We start from the raw sequence: 18,426 nt of genomic DNA, 5'->3' as shown, positions 1-18,426 counted from the left end.
TCTCGATCCTTCTTCTACTTCCGCTCTTCAAGTTTGATCAAGAATTTCTGTTTCTTGCTTGCAATCGTGTTCTTCTTCTCTGAGTGATCGTGTAATTCAAGATTTCTCCTCTTCTCCTTAATTTATAGTTACTTCGAGCTCACATCACCGAGCAGGGTTCACTGGTTCAAGTAGAGCTTAAGTGACCTACCAAACCGAAAACATAGTAAATAAACTACAATGTTCCACGCAAACCATTTGAGCAAGCTGAAGCCAAAAAAACTGAACAAGAAGAAAGTCACATGCCAAGAAAAAAAAATCATGTAGCCAAGCCGTCAAATCCAGAATGCAAGACAAACATTATAATAATTTTGAAGTAAAAAAAAATGTGGGAAGTAAAGCAATATTTGGAAATGAAATTTCAAGCAGGTAAACAAGGTATGTACAAGCCCATCGAGGCTCTACATAAAAAGTTCTATGTCGTTTGTTAGTCCCTTGTTTTTCAGATAAGTTTGTTGCGATCTCGTAGCATTAAAGAAAGGCTATTCCGAATGGCGATTGACATGTCCAAGATTTGGTGTATGACGTACTGTCTGGGATATAAAGCGATGAACTTTCGAGTGACGTACTCTTGTTAAGTTTGGTGATAGCTTAATGACAGCACTCTTGGATGTGTACATTTAGTCTCGCAAGATCGCACGTCCCATATCCTGTATGAGGAGGTAAACTATAATGGATGAGAATTAGATGAGCCAATTCAGATGATACCAACACCCTATGTGGGTGAGTGGGAGATGTAGGATTTATACACCCAATTTAGGGTGTGCTATCAATATGAGGTATTTGTCCCACATCGACCATTTCCCTTTGTCTCTTCCCTCCTAGCCACTATATAATGAGGGCTTCGGGGAAGGAGAAAACACACCAACGAAGACAATTCTCTTAGTTCTAGAAAGGAGAGATAATGCTCTCCACTCTCAGTAACCTTTTTCTCTCTTAGTTTAGCCTCTAGGGTATACTAAGAACTACAACGGTTTGATCCATGTGCATTAGCACAAGGTACGTAGGTAATCTAACAGAGCTAGATGCAACCGAATCCTCCCTACGATGACGCTCTCCTTTGTGGTTCGTACAACGGTTCATAGGAATGAGACGGCGATCCAGAATTTGTTAATTCCACAAGGTATGTCCTATATCTAATTCTTTATATTATTAGTACAAATTCTCAACACCCTCTCCATTTTTGGCTTCAAGTGCTCTCGTTGCTACGGCTGAGTGCGAGGAATTCCACCATTTTTCTATGTGTTGGTTTTGGAATTGGTTTCTGCAGTTGCCATCGGTTCTGTTTTTTCTCAGAACTTCTTTTGACTGTTTGATGTTGATGCCATGGTGAGCCGGTGGGCTTTTCGAAGTCTCAGCTCCATTTTGTTTCGGGAAAGGGAGAAAGATTGAAAAAGGGAGAAAGATTGAATAAGCAAAGTGTTTTTTGGGAGAAATTTTTCACATAAGTTGTGAAAATTTTTATTTTTCAAGTTACTAACTTTTTAACATCCCTATCCTACCATTTAGGCTATCTCCAACCGAAGGGGCCAAAGGATCATAGGAAAAAATATAGTCCGTTTGACAAAAACCCCATCTCCAACCGAAAGGGGCTATTTTTTAGTCCCATCAATAATTTATTATTTTAATTAAATTAATATGGTTAATTGAATTAAATTAACATATTAAAATAAGATTTTCGGATGTGAGAAATGGTTATGGAATTGAATTAAATTTTTAGCCACTTGTCAATACGTAATTGGTTATTGAATGGTGGAATGGTGAAATGGTGAAAATGATGTGAAAAACGGTATAAGAAAAAAAAAATTAGAATTTTTTTAAAATTTCGTCTAAAAAAAATTCAAATTTCAACAGTAACATGATGTCAGTTAGCCTTTGCTAACTTGCATCATGTTGACGTCATGGTTATTGTTGCATGGATCTACTACAATTAGGTTGGCTAGCTGGCTCTTTTGGCCAGCTACTCGCCTTGTGGCTGGTATATGGCCTAGTGGGCCCGCAAGCCTTTTGATCTAGTTTTTGGTTGGAGACGATTTTCGTATTCAAAATAAACTATATTTTGGCCTATGGTCCTTAGACCGTATCGGTTGGAAATAACCTTATATAATGACACGTGGTGTACCATCTCGTATTTCGATTCCATTAAAAATCTCTCATTTCTTTGAATGAGAATCCTCTTTGTGAGAATCCTGGGAATCCTCAAACCATATATGTTCATCGTATATCGTGTAATCATTTTTTATCAGGTATCGTTCATATTTAATTTTAAATAAAAGCATTTAAAATAATTTCTGTTCGTACAATGTATAATAAATAGACACAATTTAAGAATTTTCGAAAACTTCACAAAGATGATCAAGAGAGGATTCTCAGTCAATTTCTTTGCTTCTTTCTCTGCAAAACCAAGGAAAAAGGGACAGACAACAAGATTAAAAAAGGAATAAACTTGTACTTTTTTATGCTTGTTGCTTCTCCTTTGCCGTGCTTTTCCCCTCTGCTTTTCTCTTGCTTTTTGGCTTTTTATGCTTTTTGTTTTTTCTATTCCTTTTGTTCCTCCTCTAGCCGTGTACCCTTCTTCTCCTTGCCGTGGTTTTGTCTGGCTTGTTTTCCTTTCCTTTCCCCGTGGACATGACAGTTGGAGTTAGTGGGGTGAAAGTTACTATGCAGAGTGGAGAGGTTCAAGGCAGGCCATCACTTTGAGTGGAGAACGTGAGTTTTGGGAGAGTTCTAGACTCTGTGTGGGTTGTAGAGATTTTTTTTTTCTTCGCTCTTTTCTTATTTATATTTTCCTTTGTGAAAATATATGGTTCAATTATATTATTCATCAATCTTTGTTTACAGCAACCCCCTACGTACCCCCTACCTACCAAGAGAAAGAACCAAATACACCTCCGTGCCTTGGCTCCTTATCTCCTTATCGATTTCTATTTGTGTATATTGTAGAAGGAAAAAATTAAAAAAAAAAAAATTAGAGAAATTAGTATAGGAAAATTTTATTTGAACTTATGAAATCTCTTTCTATACTTAACTTATTCTCTTCATCCATATTATTTTTTTATTAAAGAAAGAGGCGTCCTTGCCCCACCCTCCTCTTCCCACTAGAATTTCCATCGCTACTTTTTTTTGTTTTTTTCTGCTACCAAACCAATACATTCGCCTTTTTTTCTTTCTACTAATATGCATAATGAACAAATCAAATAATTTATCCCCTTATATTTATCAACAAGCAAGGAAATTTATAATCTAAGAACATTGGTAAAAAGTTTTTCCTTAAAATTTTCCAATTGCAAAAATTTTAACAAACCATTCGGGATTGATGAAAAAAATTGAAATCCAAATACTCATCTTCTAAACTTTAAAAAAAATAGAAATCAAATGAACAAAATATTCATAAATTGAGTCATACCTTAGTTGGAGAATTCAAAACTTCAAAATCACCATACATCAATAAGAAAAAAACTTGTTTTTCTCTACAAGACCAATTAGGGTTAAGGCCAGAATGAACGTAAAATAAACAAGAAGTGATAGTAGGGTTTAATGGGTTTATTGATAAATTTGTGTTTTATTATTAATTTTATTTTGTACTTAATAGTAATTATGCAATAGGGTAAAATAGAGAGTAAACAATTTAAATTTAAGTTGGGTATAGAAAGATGTTACATGGGTTTAAATAAAATTTTTCATTAGCATAACCCAAATATGTAAAAATCCATCAACACGTAATTAAGCATCAAGGCAAGTGTTTGAATCTTGTTTCGATATAACCTCCACAGGCTCCATAGTTATCCTTTTTAGCTCCTGCTCAATCTTCTTCATACACCAGAAGGGTAAGCACATTGGTACCAGAATTCCATAATCTTTTTCTTGATTACTGTCCCGAACATAAAAGCTGATCAAATTGACGGGCTTGGCAGGTCCGGCAATTATTGGCTTCCCCATCCGAAATCAACCTCTCCCACACCAGTGCGCGTGTTATCCGAAAGTATGAAGTTATTCCCTGCCAATGTAAGTGGAGGCCATCCTCTCAATGTCAAAAGATCTGCCACTGATTTTATGTAGTCTTCGTTCATCTTATTTTTTGCCTTCCTCACCAGCTCCACCGCGTATTCCAGTGGACTGTTACACAAGAGTTCGGCTGTTGAAACCACACCCGGGAATCCAATTGCATTGCCATAGAATCCCAAAGGAACATTGAGATTGTTGCGCTTTCCACGTGCATTGACGACTAGCGAAACTCGAACAGCCTCGTTCGGATTCATTGCAAGTGCAATTGTTCGGCATTTCCACAAGCACCCTGTTATCAACTCAAATGTGGAGGAAGTGTTGCTAAGGTTTGGTGGAAGATGTTTCCTAGCAGCCCTTATCTCCTTAGGGCCGAAATAGAAACACCGCTGGACGAGGTCTGGCTGATCCACGGACGCAATGACGGAGCCTGCCTGGGATTCATTCTCGTCCCCATACTCGTGATGCATATATGTAACCTGTGGCGGCTCTCGGGCATTCAAGAGTTCTCGTTCCCAAATAGGTGGGATTGATGGTGCATGTGCACCTCGTGCAATCTCCCCAACTGCGTTCAAGAACTGCGCAAGCCCAACTGCATCAAACATCGTGTGGTTCAAGCGCATTGCAAATATGAAACCTCCACATTTCAGACGGGTCACATGAATTGATTACAGACAATTTTTTATCAATTACACAGAAAAATTATGGTGTGGAACTGAAACCGATCCCTTCGCATTGTAGAATTGATTTATGATATATATTCTTACAAAATAACACATACATTGGACTTACAGACGTTTTAGGGAAATGATCCTCGTTTTTTCAAAAAATGGAGATTAATTGTGGGACTCACTCCACATTGAACTTCAACAATTCAAATCGTTTATTTTGTAAGTCTCAATTCATAAATCATCCTTACAAAAATTCAACTCAATCTGAAACTATTTGCCTATTTAATTATCACGATCCAATTTCATTATTTTACTTAAAACAAAGTGTTCGTCAATTTATTTGAACTTAATTATATTTCTCAAATATTTTCTGATTTGGCTAATGTATGGCAAGAATAATTTATGAGGTGAAACTTAAAAAATAGACGGTTCGGATCGTTGAAGTCCAATACAGTGTGAGTCCCACAACTAATCCCCATTAAAAAAATAAAATAAAAAATAAAAAAATTGGATATCCCTTCTCTTAAAGGTCCCCTTAGAACTAATTATAGGGTACCTAGTAACTAATAAAAAATAACTTTACTTATATAATTCGAATACACCATAAAAATAAAATAAAAAGATGACACCATAATCTCTACTAATTAATAAAACACTCATTGTCAACCAAAACCCTATGAAATTACCAGTTTAACCCTCTAATTAAAATAGAACATGAATAAGAAATATGGGGCAAAAATGTAATTTCACACAATCAAAATTTGCTTTTGTTTTCAAAGTCTCACCTACATGTAATCATAACATATCTCTAATTTAAATTAAAAAAAAAATCCCATTCCCACATTATCTATCACTCGCTTCCTCTCTCGTTCTATTTAAAAATAAAAAATTTTCTCACACACTTTGTGTGTGCCCATATGCTAGTATTGAATAAAAAATTACTTTAATACCAAAAGATGACACCATAAAAATAAAAATAAAAAGATGACACCATAATATTGAATAAACAATTACTTAAAACCAAAAATTAATCCTAAAGGGAGCCAAAGTTCTATAAGTACTAAATGAAAAAATAATATTAAAAAAATATATATCGACCAATTTCCAACTGTTTTGGAGTTTCTTTTTTTTTTTTTCCTTTGTTTCCTATCATAATTGTCACATCCCGGTCCGGGACGGACCGTAGCACGATATTGTCCGCTTTGGGCTTACCATTCCCTCACGGTTTTGTTTTTGGGAACTCACGAGCAACTTCCCAGTGGGTCACCCATCATGGGATTGCTCTAGCCCCCTTCTCGCTTAACTTCGGAGTTCCGACGGAACCCGAAGCCAGTGAGCTCCCAAAAGGCCTCGTGCTAGGTAGAGATGGGAATATACATATAAGGATCACTCCCTTGGGTGATGTGGGATGTCACATAATTATTTTAATTCTCATGTAGATTTGGTTTTAGCCTATCCAAATTTATTAATATTTTTAACAATATAATTACATTTAGGAGTAGTGGAATAGATTACTAAGATTAGTGTCTTAATTCAAAATTATTTTATTTTGTAGAGCTATTATGTATACCCTAACTAACTAATCCTATCAGTATATGCATGACGGAGCCTCTCTCTCTCTCTCTCTCTCTCTCTCTCTCTCTCTCTCTCTCTCTCTCTACACACACACACATATATATATATATATATATATTTAGCGGTGTGATATCTACACACCTCATTTTACTTCTCACACTCCTTTTTAATTTTCGGCCGTCGGATTGGATAAGTTGACGAAGATCAACAGATAAAAATTATCAAGAGGTGTGTGAGAAGTAAAATGAGGTGTGTGGATAGCACATCCCTATATATATATATATATCTGTTTGCATGCTCTTCTATTTAAGGTATCTAGAGGGAGTACTTAATTAAATTAAATCCAAACGTACACATTAATTGATTACATGCATGAATGAACTAATGAAGTCGACGTAGTCACCTGAACCATCAGCAAAGGCGTGCCAACAATGTCATATGTGCCTGGAACATCATACAGGAAGTCCTCCAAGACTGGACAAGGGGGTTGAAGGGTGTCTCCGAGCTGCTCGAGTGTGACATCAGCATCGGCCTCTATGAACAAGACACCTTCTCCATTGCAGTCTACCATAAGCTTTTTGTTAGGCCCTTCCCTAACCCTACCAGCTAAAGGGTAGTAATACACTAATGATCTACTTAGGGCATCCCGAATTACCTGAACGGGGTCGATTTCTTTCGAAGAAGGGTTGCTGGTGTAAGACCATATAAATGGAGTTTGACACCTAAGGGCTTCTTGGTTATCTATTTCTGAGAGTATCTTTTGCTCACAAGGTGTTGGACTTGCCGGTGTTACAAGTTCTGGCTCTAATCTTTTTACCTGAAACAGTAGGGAGATTGGTGACGACCCCATTAATTACAGGCAATTGGGTTTACTAAGTGAGAATATTAATCAAAACCAACTCCTGGATAAAATCAGTGTCTCACTGTCTCCCCTTATCGTTGTGCAATGTGATTAAAGAGTGAGGAGTTATGCATGGTATTTATAAGAGTCGGACTGCAGTCTTCAATTACGTAACTTGCCTGTAGTCACAGAAGGGATAGTATCATGTAGCTTTGAATCAACGGCGGAGCTACCAACAGGCTGAAGTGGCTTTAGCGCAGGGAGAGCCTTAGTTTTTTAAACTTTAAAATACTAGTTATTTGGGCAATTTTTTTATTTTTAATTGTAGCCCACCCAATATATACAGAGCAGTGTTAGTGAATAAAATATAATTATTAAAATTATTTTAATTAATTCAAAACCCATACGGTTCCTAGATTCTAGAGAGTAACTATTAACTTTTAATATTTTCATTGTTTTATTCAATTCAAAAATATACGGTTTAGGTCTCCAATTCAATTCAGAACTGTCAACAGAAATTTTACGCATAGCAAAACTTTTTTTTTTTTTTTTAGTACATCGATATTTTTACACTAAGAAGAAAATGAGTTCAGCTAAGTTACACAATGGGAAACCTATTTTGGTATTGAATTCGTCATCCACGAGATTCGAACTTAAAACTTCTCACTTCCAAGAGAAGAGAAATACAACCAAATCATAGTACTCAGTGGCATGGCAAAACTATTTTAACTTAATGGATAAATTTTTGTGTCTGTTCATGGGAGGACTTCTTTGTGCCCTTACATACGATTAACAAACTTTTACCGTCCAAACATCATATAATGGGAATTGTTCATATTCTCTTTATCATCATCTAAAGATCATACATGCAAAAAATTATTTAATTTAGAGATCGTTTATGTTGGCTTGAATTGACTATATGTGTAATTAGCGGGATTTTCACCTGTTTGATTCCTTGTAATTAGTATAGCTTTTATTACTTGCCTTGTAAGTCAAATTTGTATTATATATATTTGCCTCCTTTGTGAAAAGAATACAATTGAAGAATTAAACCCAAATTTAAGATGGTATCAATGTAGGCTATTTTAGTTCTGGGGTTGAGTTATTGGGCTCGAACATGGTTTTTGAAGAAAAGATGTGCTAGCTCCAGTTAAGGCAACTAAATGACTGGCCTTCGAAAAGATTGGCGTTGGCTCTAGAGACTGAATATAGACTGACCGAGCCCTCGAAAACATTAGCTTAACTTCCGGTTTAATGACTTGACATGTTCCCTATGTGGGAATTGGTTTCTCTTGTGGCCCAATGTTGTATGGCCACTCGTGAGGAAGGCTTATTGGAGAATAGGAACCTACATCGATCATATGAGGGAAAAAAAAAAAAAAAACGATACTATTAACATATGGAAGTTTCAGCCCCTAATATTACCAAAGCCTTTTGTGATAAAACCCAAGACATTGTAATAGGTGGTTAAGTTGGGGAGATATTAAGGATATTGGGTAAACTTGCATGGGCCTATAAAGTTTAGCAGTTTAGTCATCCATACATGTTAAACCAATCAATGATTTTGACAACAAGTAGCATCCTCATAGTGAACCGTCCATTTATTTTATGCATATGAATAACTAGAAGATCTTTAATTTGCATACATATGATCATTACATGATGATAAAGAAATGAACTTTCCAATTATAATATTTGGATGGTGTAAGTTTGTTAATCGTAAGTGGGGACAAGCAAGTCTCCACACATGCATTATCCTTAATTAATTATTCAGTCTAGCAAAACTATATTATTGAAAAAATACATTACGTGTGTCCTAAAATCAGTTGTAGAACTATATTATTCAGTCAACAAATCTACTTAAACAAATAATTCAGTGTAATAATCTTTCTGTTTTTTTTTTAAAGAACAAACGATATTATCTAAACTAAGGAGGAGAGATGAGTTTAGTCTCACAATAGGCTAGTAATAATTTGGTTCAAATTCGCCTTTGGCGAGAATCGAACCTAAGACCACTCACTTACAAGTGAAGAAGAATATCACTAGATCATAGTACTAACTAGCTAGTGTAGCAAAATTATTTAAATTAATAATTCAGTGTAGCAAAATTATATATATTACATATATCGGGGGCCACTTAGTATTACAGTATAGTGATATTCTTGTTCACTTATAAGTGATGAGTCTTATTATGACCAGTTTATTGTTAGGCTAAACCTCTATCTTCTTTATTAATTTAGATAATATTATTTGTTAAAAAATACTGGAGAATAAGTAGGCAACCAATAAAGAAGTTTGTTGTAGAAGATCTGGGCCGGCTGCATGCATTAAGAAATTTAATAATAATTAAGACGTAGAAAAGAAATTCTATTTGTCGTCGTGAGAGTGGGGGCATTATATAGAATTATTTTCTAGAACAATCACAATATTTTTAATCAATCACTTATATACGCACCAATTATCCGTTGGCTTGCTGGCTTGCTGGCTTGCTGACTGGCTGGCTGGCTGGCTAGCTGTTGGATGTTGAATTGTCCTCCACCTCTGTGGGTAGGGAAAATATCGGAGTTTTAGACTTCTAACTATTAAACAAAGTTCAAAACCACGGCAAGTTGCGACCCACCCAACGGCAGAGTGACTAACAATGCTGAGGCGGGCTTTAACGTAGGAAGAGTTATTTGAGCTTAAAAATGCTAGTCATTTGGACTATTTTTTTTATTTTTAGTTGTAATAATCCACCCAATATATTAACACACAAGTCTGTTAATGAATAAAAACATAATTATTAACATTATTTTAATTAATTCAAAACCCTTACGGTTCCTAGATTCTAGAGAGGAATTATTAACTTTAAAAATTTTAATATTGTATTCAATTCAAATCATACGGTTTTAGGCTTTCTAGGAGTAAGTAATTATTAGGTTTTTTTTTTATCTTAACAAACGATATTATTTACATTAAATGAGAAATGATGGACTTAGTATGAACGCATAGGCGAAAGCCGTTTGCAAGTTTAGATTATAACGGTATAGTTATGGACGTTCGAAGTTGTTTTTCCTTATTCTTTTTTACCTTAATCCTTTAATTAAATGAATTCCCACCAGGTGGGAATTCAGCCCAATCACAAAGGAAAGGTAAGGGAACCAATTAGAAGGTGAGTTAGTGACCAATCAAATAAAAGAAGGCAAGGACTAATTAGAAAAGGGGGGAAGGAAGTGAGCAGCCAATTAGAAAAGGAGAGAAAGCTCCTAGCCTTCTTGTCGACCATACCCCTGCGACATCCCATTTTCCAACACTGATTTCGGCCAACTCCGATGGATTTTTTCAACACCACCACCACCATCTTGAAGCTCTCACTCCCCTCTACAAAACTCACCTAAGAATCACCTTGATTAACCACCGAACATGGCGGTGCGAGGCCACAAAACCTGAAGAAAACCAAGGGTGCTCTGGCCACCTTTTTCATGTTTCGGTGAATCGACAAAGCAATGGCTGATGCCACCACTTGGGTTTTGTAGCTTATCATCCCAGGAGTAAATCCCGACCAGCCTTGACCCCGTTGGACCACCGTAGGAGACGAATCGACTCTGGGAAACTTTAAGTATCCATTGGCTTTATCACCGAAATTGACCATCTTACACCCATTTTTGTATTTCGTGGCAAGTATAAAAACTTGTTCCTCTTGTTGAGCTCTATCTTCCTGTAAATTTTGATAGAATTTGGAGTTAGTCGAAAAGTGGGTTTCTGGTCGTCAGAAACCGCGGCGGTGCGTGGGTCGAGACCTGACCTGCCCATCCTAGGTTAATTTGGATGTCCTAATTCCATATTTGACACCTGATTGATGGAATTCCATTGTTTGAGTATAATTTCGTTAAGGTCTGCCGCTTGATCCTTATATGAATCGACGATCCGACCGTTGGATTCTCATCAAACCTTAATACATTATAGTGCGTAATATTTAAGAACCATAGGAACTTACGGATCAGGAATCCGAATACGGATCTTCCCGAATTGGATTTGTAAGCTTGTACAATAAAACGTTAACTGCCACTTGAATTTGCAATTGGCGGATATCCAATCATTGGATCGTAATGAAATTTTAGTATGATGTTCTAGAAGCATAATGTGGATCTTTGGAAGTTACGTATCGAAAATCTGTGATGCAGATCTTCCGAATCGAGTTACGTAGGGTTGTGGACCTTACCATCGACCTTTAACCGACAATTGATTTTTGGTCAATGGGTTTTAAATCATTTTAGAACGTCATTGGGGATGGGTTTTATGCAAGGTACGTGTCCTATCAATAAGAATTCTGAGATGTGATTTGATAATTAGTCTAGGCACCGATCTTTCGTGATACCTCGATATTTATGCTTGGGAGTAGTAGCGCGGACCTCAGGTGAGTGGGTCTTTTTCCTTTTTATAGTATATACATATATATATATATATATATAAACTTTACGATTTTTAGAAATGTAAGTTACATTTTAAATATTGCATTGTTACACTTGTGAATTGTATTATGTGATGCTGCAGAGACTCAGGTAAGTTTCAGGTGAGTATTATGTGATTGAATTGGTTGTATTGCATTGATATGCACACATTTATTTAGAGCTCATCATGGCTGCACCCCGATATTAGTGCTCCTGCCCGGGGCTAGGGCCAGCCTTCATGTGATTGTTCACCTCCCGCATCGCACGCTCACCTTAGATCCAAGTCTGGTGCTAGCTTGTCGTACAGACCACAATAGATGGTTCCAACTCGTAGGTTACCCACGATTTATTGCACAGGTTTCACGTGATCATAGCACTTAAGTGTACATATTTATACCTAGTCTGTTGTACAAGTCACACTAGGTGACTTCGACTCGTGTGCTAGCCTAGATTGATGAGCTACAGGTCCAGTCGTGTAGGTTACGTTAGGTGACTCCAACTGGCATACGATTTTATATTGGTTTCACACCTGGCTTACATTTATTATTGCTGAGATATTATTAAGACATGGCATACTTCAGTTTTCGCTACTCTTGGGCATTGATTTTTATACCTACATAGTAGTATTATTTTCTAGAACCTATACAGGTTTTACGGCGAGGGGTTATAACACTTTCAAAAGGTTTTTATTAAAACTTTATTTTTAGGCTTACTCACCCTTATTTTTCATCCGTCCAAGTGTTAGTAGCAAAGTTATTGTACTGACAAGGATTATTGGCAAATCTTGGTGTAGGCGATTATCATCGATAATATAATTCTCATCCTATTTTACTGTATTGTACTTATGCTTTGTCATCACATGTGAATTGGGTTCATTCCTACTCAAAACGCACTCTTGTATTTAGGCACTTTTAGGTTTAAATTTGTTCACATTTTCCACATCACCACACTTTATGGCTTCGTTACCTTCCTGATGTCGGCCAACACAACTCGATTCAGAGTCCTACTTGACATTTCGGGTTGGGGTGTGTCATATATCCGACAAAAACATTTTCAAATTTTTTATACTAACTCTAGTGGTTATATTCGACACAAATATTTTCAAATTTTTTATACTAACTCTATCGGATTATATTATATTATTTTCAAATTTACAAATATTTATGTTTTATTAATCACATTCAAAGGCAACAGCAGAAGCACACCCCCTTCGAACCCAAGACCAAGATGTCGTATGCACAAGCATTTCACTATCAGACTGGGAAGATAAGACCAAGATGTCCTATGCAGAAGCACTTCACTATCAGACTGGGAAGATGGTCAATTAAATATATTCGTAAACTAGTTAATATTTAATATAACATAAATATTTATTTATGTTTTTTTTTTTGTCGAATAAATATTTATTTATGTTAAATTAATATATTTTTTCGCTATAATTGGTAAGAAGATGTACAAAACTTGAATTTAATGAATAATCACGATTAGATAAGCATAATTTTGATAACCTTTTGTTTTTTTAATTTCTTTTTACTATAGGTATATTTTTTTTCAACAGCATGTTTAAATGGTCAGAAGTAATTGTTTATTCCCAAAGGCAACAAGTGGTCATCGACAGGAATTTCTCTATTTTTTAGGGTTCTTAGCTGTTGTCAGATTTGATATGTATTTATGAGGACCTAGAAGCCGTAAAAAAACACTACGTAATTTTATTTGATTAAGTAGCCACTAGTGTAAATATTTTAAATTGAAGATCAACTTTGTTCATTGTATTCTTATAGGGTCGAGGAGTGTATCCATAAAAAATCATCAAAATCGGAGCTAAATCTGCAGTTAAATCGTGATTTTTTTGTTTATAACCGTCGAAATTTTGGGTCCCATTTACCTAATCTTTGAATTTTTTTATTTATTATTTTTGTGATTTTTTACGCATGCTATCTTGGAGTATATATAGACATGTTTGATGGTTGGATCGTTGAAACTAGTTTCGTAGAATGCATATCCCATCAAATTGATAGATTTAACAAATACTTAAGAGCTATTATATACTTCCAATAAGTACAACATAATATTATGTGGTATCTACTAGTGCAATATTTTAAATTGAAGATCGAATTCATTCATTGTATTTTTACAAGGTCGAGGAGTGTAGCTGTTAAAAATCATCAAAATCGAAGTTAAAATAACCGTTAAATTGTGATTTTTCGTTTATAACCGTTGATTTTTTTTTTGTTCTGTTACCTAATCTCTAAATGTTTATTTTTTGCTATTTTTTACGTATGCAATCTCAGACTATATGCAAACATGTTTGACAATTGGATAATTGAAATTAGTTTCAGAGAATGCATATCTCGTCAAATTGATAGATTTAACAAATACTTAAGAGTTTATTTTATACTTCCAATAAGTACAACATAAGATTTTGTGGTATCACTAGTGCAATATTTTAAATTGAAGAACAAATTCATTCATTACATTCTTACAAGTTCAAGGAGTGTAGCTATAAAAAATCATCAAAATCGGAGCTAAAATATGCGTTAAATTGTGACTTTTCGTTTATAACCGTCAAAATTTGTTGTTCCGTTACCTAATATATGAATGTTTGTTTTTTGCAATTTTTTACGTATTCAATCTCAGAGTGTGTACAAACAAATTTGATGGTTGGATCATTGAAAAAAGTTTCATATAGTGCGTATCACGTCAAAATGGTAGATTAAACAAACACTTAGAGTTAATGTTATACTTCCATTAAGTATAAAATAAAATTTTGTGCTATCCACTAGTGTAAATATTTCAAATATGGTCTCTATTACATATCAAAAAGCTTTCCCAGTGGATTCCAAGCCAAGTCTAAATCCATCCATGCCTCCATTCAAGATCATTTTTTGTGGCATTAGCGACTAGCTCACCCTTCTCAACATGTTTTGTCCACCTTGTTTCCTGACTTAGGCAAAGAACCAATTCATTGTGAAACTTGCCATATGTCAAAGGCAACTAGACTACCCCTAGGTTCATCTTTGTCTAGAGTTTTTCATCTTTTTGAACTTGTACGCTTAGATATATGAGGACCAACTAGTGAGCCTTTTGATGGTTACAAATATTTCATAACCTTTGTTGATGATTATTCAAGAGCAACTTGGTTATATTTGTTAAAATCAAAGAGTGAAGTGATGGAAGTGTTTAAAGACTTTCATAACCTTGTTAAAAATCATTTTTCCTCTCAAATCAAAACTCTAAGGTCTAATAATGGCACCAAATACATGTCCCAAGTCATGACTCAGTATTTGAGCAACAATGGCATCATGCATCAAACTAGTTGTGTTGGCACACCTAAACAAAATGGTATTGCCGAGAGAAAAAATTGAGATCTTCTTGAAAAAACTAGGTCATTGATGTTCCAAATGAATGTACCTAAACGTTTTTGGTCTTAAAGTGTTATGGCAGCAGTTTACCTGACCAACAGGCTACCTAGTAGGGTTTTGGGGTTCAAATCACCAATGGAAATTGTCAAAAACAAAAAAGTAGACTTGTCACACCTTAAGGTCTTTGGATGCATTTGTTTTGTCCATATTCAGTCCTTGCATCAAGACAAACTAGATCCTAGGGCAACCAAATGTATTTTCCTTCGTTACTTATCCACACAAAAAAGATACCAATGTTACAATCCACAACTTAAGAGAGTAATTGTTTCCAAGGATGTTAAATTTCATGAAACTAACCCTTATTACAGGAAATCTCTGGATAATACAAGTGAGGGGGAGTGTTGCTTGGATCTTTTTCCATTGCCAAGGACTGAGACCTTTGCCACTGAAGTCACTCAATCTAATGCAATGGTGCCTGCACATCACACAAAGTCCCTTGCTGAAATTGACAATCTAGCTTTAAGTGATGAGACCAACACTTTTGTTGAAAATGAATCTCTCCACAGTGTTGCTCCTAAGGAATCTTCATACGAGTCTCATTCTACTGCCCTCGACGCAATCCCATTCGTGAAAGACATCCTCCAGCAAGACTGCAAGACTTTGTCACTTATAAGCCAAGGCATCCACTGTCCAACTACGTGTCTTATAAAAAAACTGTCACCTAAACACACTGCTTTTCTTTGTAATATATCTAAGCATGTTGAGCCTTAGTCATTTCAAGAAGAAAATCAATCACAGGTTTGGTAGCAAGCTATGCAAGATGAACTGCATGCTCTTGATCAACATAAAACCTAGAGCATTGTGACACTGCCCAAGGGCAAGAAGACAGTAGGTTGCAGGTGGATATACAAGGTTAAATTCAACTCAGATGGGTCCATAGAAAGACACAAGGCAAGATTAGTGGCTCATGGCTTTACTCAAACATTTGATGTGGACTACAAAGAAACATTTGCTCATGTTGCAAAGATGAACTCCGTGAGAGTACTCCTTTCAGTTGCTGTTAACAAAGGGTGGCCTATGTATCAAATGGTTATAAAGAACGCCTTTTTACATGGTGAGCTTGAAGATGAAGTTTACATAAGGTTACCCTTAGGTCATCCTTAAAGTCATGAACTTAATATTGTGTGCAAATTGCACAAATCAATTTATGGTCTTAAACAATCACCAAGAGCTTGGTATGCCAAGCTCAGTTTAGTCCTTACAACTGTTGGTTTTAAAAGAAGCAACGCAGACTCCTCATTGTTCTTGCGCACAAGCACTGTTGGGAAATTGGTAGTCCTTGTATATGTAGATGATTTGATCATTACAGGAGATAACCCTGACGAAATAAATGAGCTCAAGCATTCACTACAACAACGTTTTGCAATCAAAGATCTTGGAATACTAAGATATCTTCTTGGCATAGAAATGGCTACCTCTCACAAGGGTTTCTTTCTCAGTCAACGGAAATATGTTCTAGACATTCTCAAGGAAGCAAACATGAGTGATGGTAAACCTGTCTATACACCTTTTGACACAAAGCTTAAACTCAGCTTGAAGGGGCATCCACTTCCAAACATAAGCTATTATCAGCGTCTTGTTGGTAAGCTGATATATTTGACTATTACAAGGCATAACATAGACTATTCAATAAGCATTGCTAGCCAATTTATGCACTTTTCCACGATGGAGCATTTTAATCTTGTCAAAAGACTACTTCGGTACCTAAAAGGTTTAGTGGGTCGTGGCATAATCGTGAAGAAGAATGAGAGCACTCAGATCACAGGTTATTATGATGCTGATTGGGCTGGTAACACTATTGATCGTAAGTCTACAACAGGGTATTGCACATTTATGGGAGGCAACCTTGTTACCTGGAAAAGTAAAAAGCAAGCATTTGTTGCAAGATCCAGTGCTGAGGCTGAATATCGAGCCATGGCATCTACTGCATTTGAACTAATATGGCTGAAAGGTCTACTATGTGACTTAGGTGTCTTCACTCCTCAGTCCATGTCTCTATCCTGTGACAATCAGGCAGCAATGCACATTGCTTCCAACCCCGTCTTCCACGAGAGAACCAAGCACATTGAAGTTGACTATCACTATGTTCGTGCACAAGTACAATCATAAGTCATCACAACTCATTTTGTCAAGAGCTACGATCAACTCGCAGACCTATTCACTAAACCATTAGCCTCTCCTCAATTTCAACGGCTTCGCAGCAAGCTTGGATCCATCAACCTTCTAGATCCAGCTTGAGGGGGAGTATTGAAAGACCTCTGGTTATTTAGGGTTTCTCTTGATTAGGGTTTCTCAGTATTATTTGGGTAATAGGATTTGTGTCAACCCTATTAGTGTTTTACCTAGTTAATAGCCGTTTATTTTCTTCTTGTTCTTCTCAACTTGTATAAGGGTCTTTTCTTGTTATCATTTCCTTAATCCAAGGAGCTTAGTTATGTTTCCTACGCTGGTTACATAGTGTGATTCAAGGAGATCTGGGATAGGTAACTTTAATGTTGAGTGTAGTTTGCAACTCACTCAAACTCCTCTAAATATTTGTAACTTGTGTTTGCTCTCAACACGATTGATATAAACAAAAATTAGAAACTTCAAAAGTCAACAGAAACCCTAAACTTCAAGACATGACATTTGATAACCTGCAATCTCATACAAGTTGTTTTCTCATAGTATGTCTAATCACTTGTAAAATGATAACTTTTTCATTCACTTAAAACATAAGGGTTAGCGGGTACGGTTTTATGGCTCAAGACATGACATTTGAAAACACGACAGGACCTAAGAAACACCAAGCCGTCGCAATGCGCTATGGCACCAACCAATCGGTGTTTTACCGTTGTTGCTTCAAAGGCTACCAAGATGCATTATACGTGAAACGCCAATCACAGTTCTATCGTGACTGTGAGATATATTATTTTCGGCAACGTCGCAGTTGTGCTCCAAAACTGCAACATATATGTGAGAAGACCTATGAAAAATCAAGTGAATGTGGTGACGGTTTGCAATCTAGGGAGCAGTCTGATCAGTCCACTGGCGTTGTTATTCACAATTGCCATGTCACGGCCGCTGAAGATTTAAGACATGTACAACGCTCTTTCTGAACATATTTGGGCGGGCCATTGCGGGTGTACCCAAGGACGGTGATCATGAAGAGTACTTCGAACGGCTTGGTGGATCCTGCTGGTCGGATGCCGTGTAATGGAAGTGTTGGCCTGTCCACACTTTACTATGGAGAGTACATGAATTCCGGAGGTGGTGCCGATACTAGCGGGAGGGTCAAGTGGCTTGGTTATCACGTAATAAGGAGTACACCGGATGCCAAAAAATTTACTGTTAGGAACTTCTTAAGCGGAGATTCATGGATTTCAAGAATAGGAGTACCCCTTAACAGTGGTTTAGAGTTGCCAAAATTAGTTTTGTAGTCCAGAAACTGTATACATATGCAATTG

The 18,426-nt window shown here is 36.3% G+C and overlaps 1 long non-coding RNA gene and 1 pseudogene across 1 annotated transcript; one reads left to right on the top strand and one right to left on the bottom strand.

Moving 5' to 3' along the window:
• The first annotated feature begins 1,029 nt into the window (after positions 1–1,029).
• LOC125472878 lies at positions 1,030–4,272 on the top strand. Its single transcript, XR_007254830.1, has 4 exons — positions 1,030–1,162; positions 3,813–3,866; positions 3,954–4,044; positions 4,134–4,272. It is a non-coding gene; the product is annotated as an uncharacterized LOC125472878 (long non-coding RNA).
• Positions 1,156–7,215, bottom strand: LOC103958231 (annotated as a pseudogene).
• Positions 7,216–18,426: the final 11,211 nt, after the last annotated feature.

The sequence above is a fragment of a genome, unplaced genomic scaffold (genome assembly GCF_019419815.1).
Source record: "Pyrus x bretschneideri cultivar Hongxiangsu unplaced genomic scaffold, Pyrus_bretschneideri_v1 Contig76, whole genome shotgun sequence".
Taxonomy (NCBI): domain Eukaryota; kingdom Viridiplantae; phylum Streptophyta; class Magnoliopsida; order Rosales; family Rosaceae; genus Pyrus; species Pyrus x bretschneideri.
This window is presented reverse-complemented; position numbering and strand designations above follow the sequence as displayed.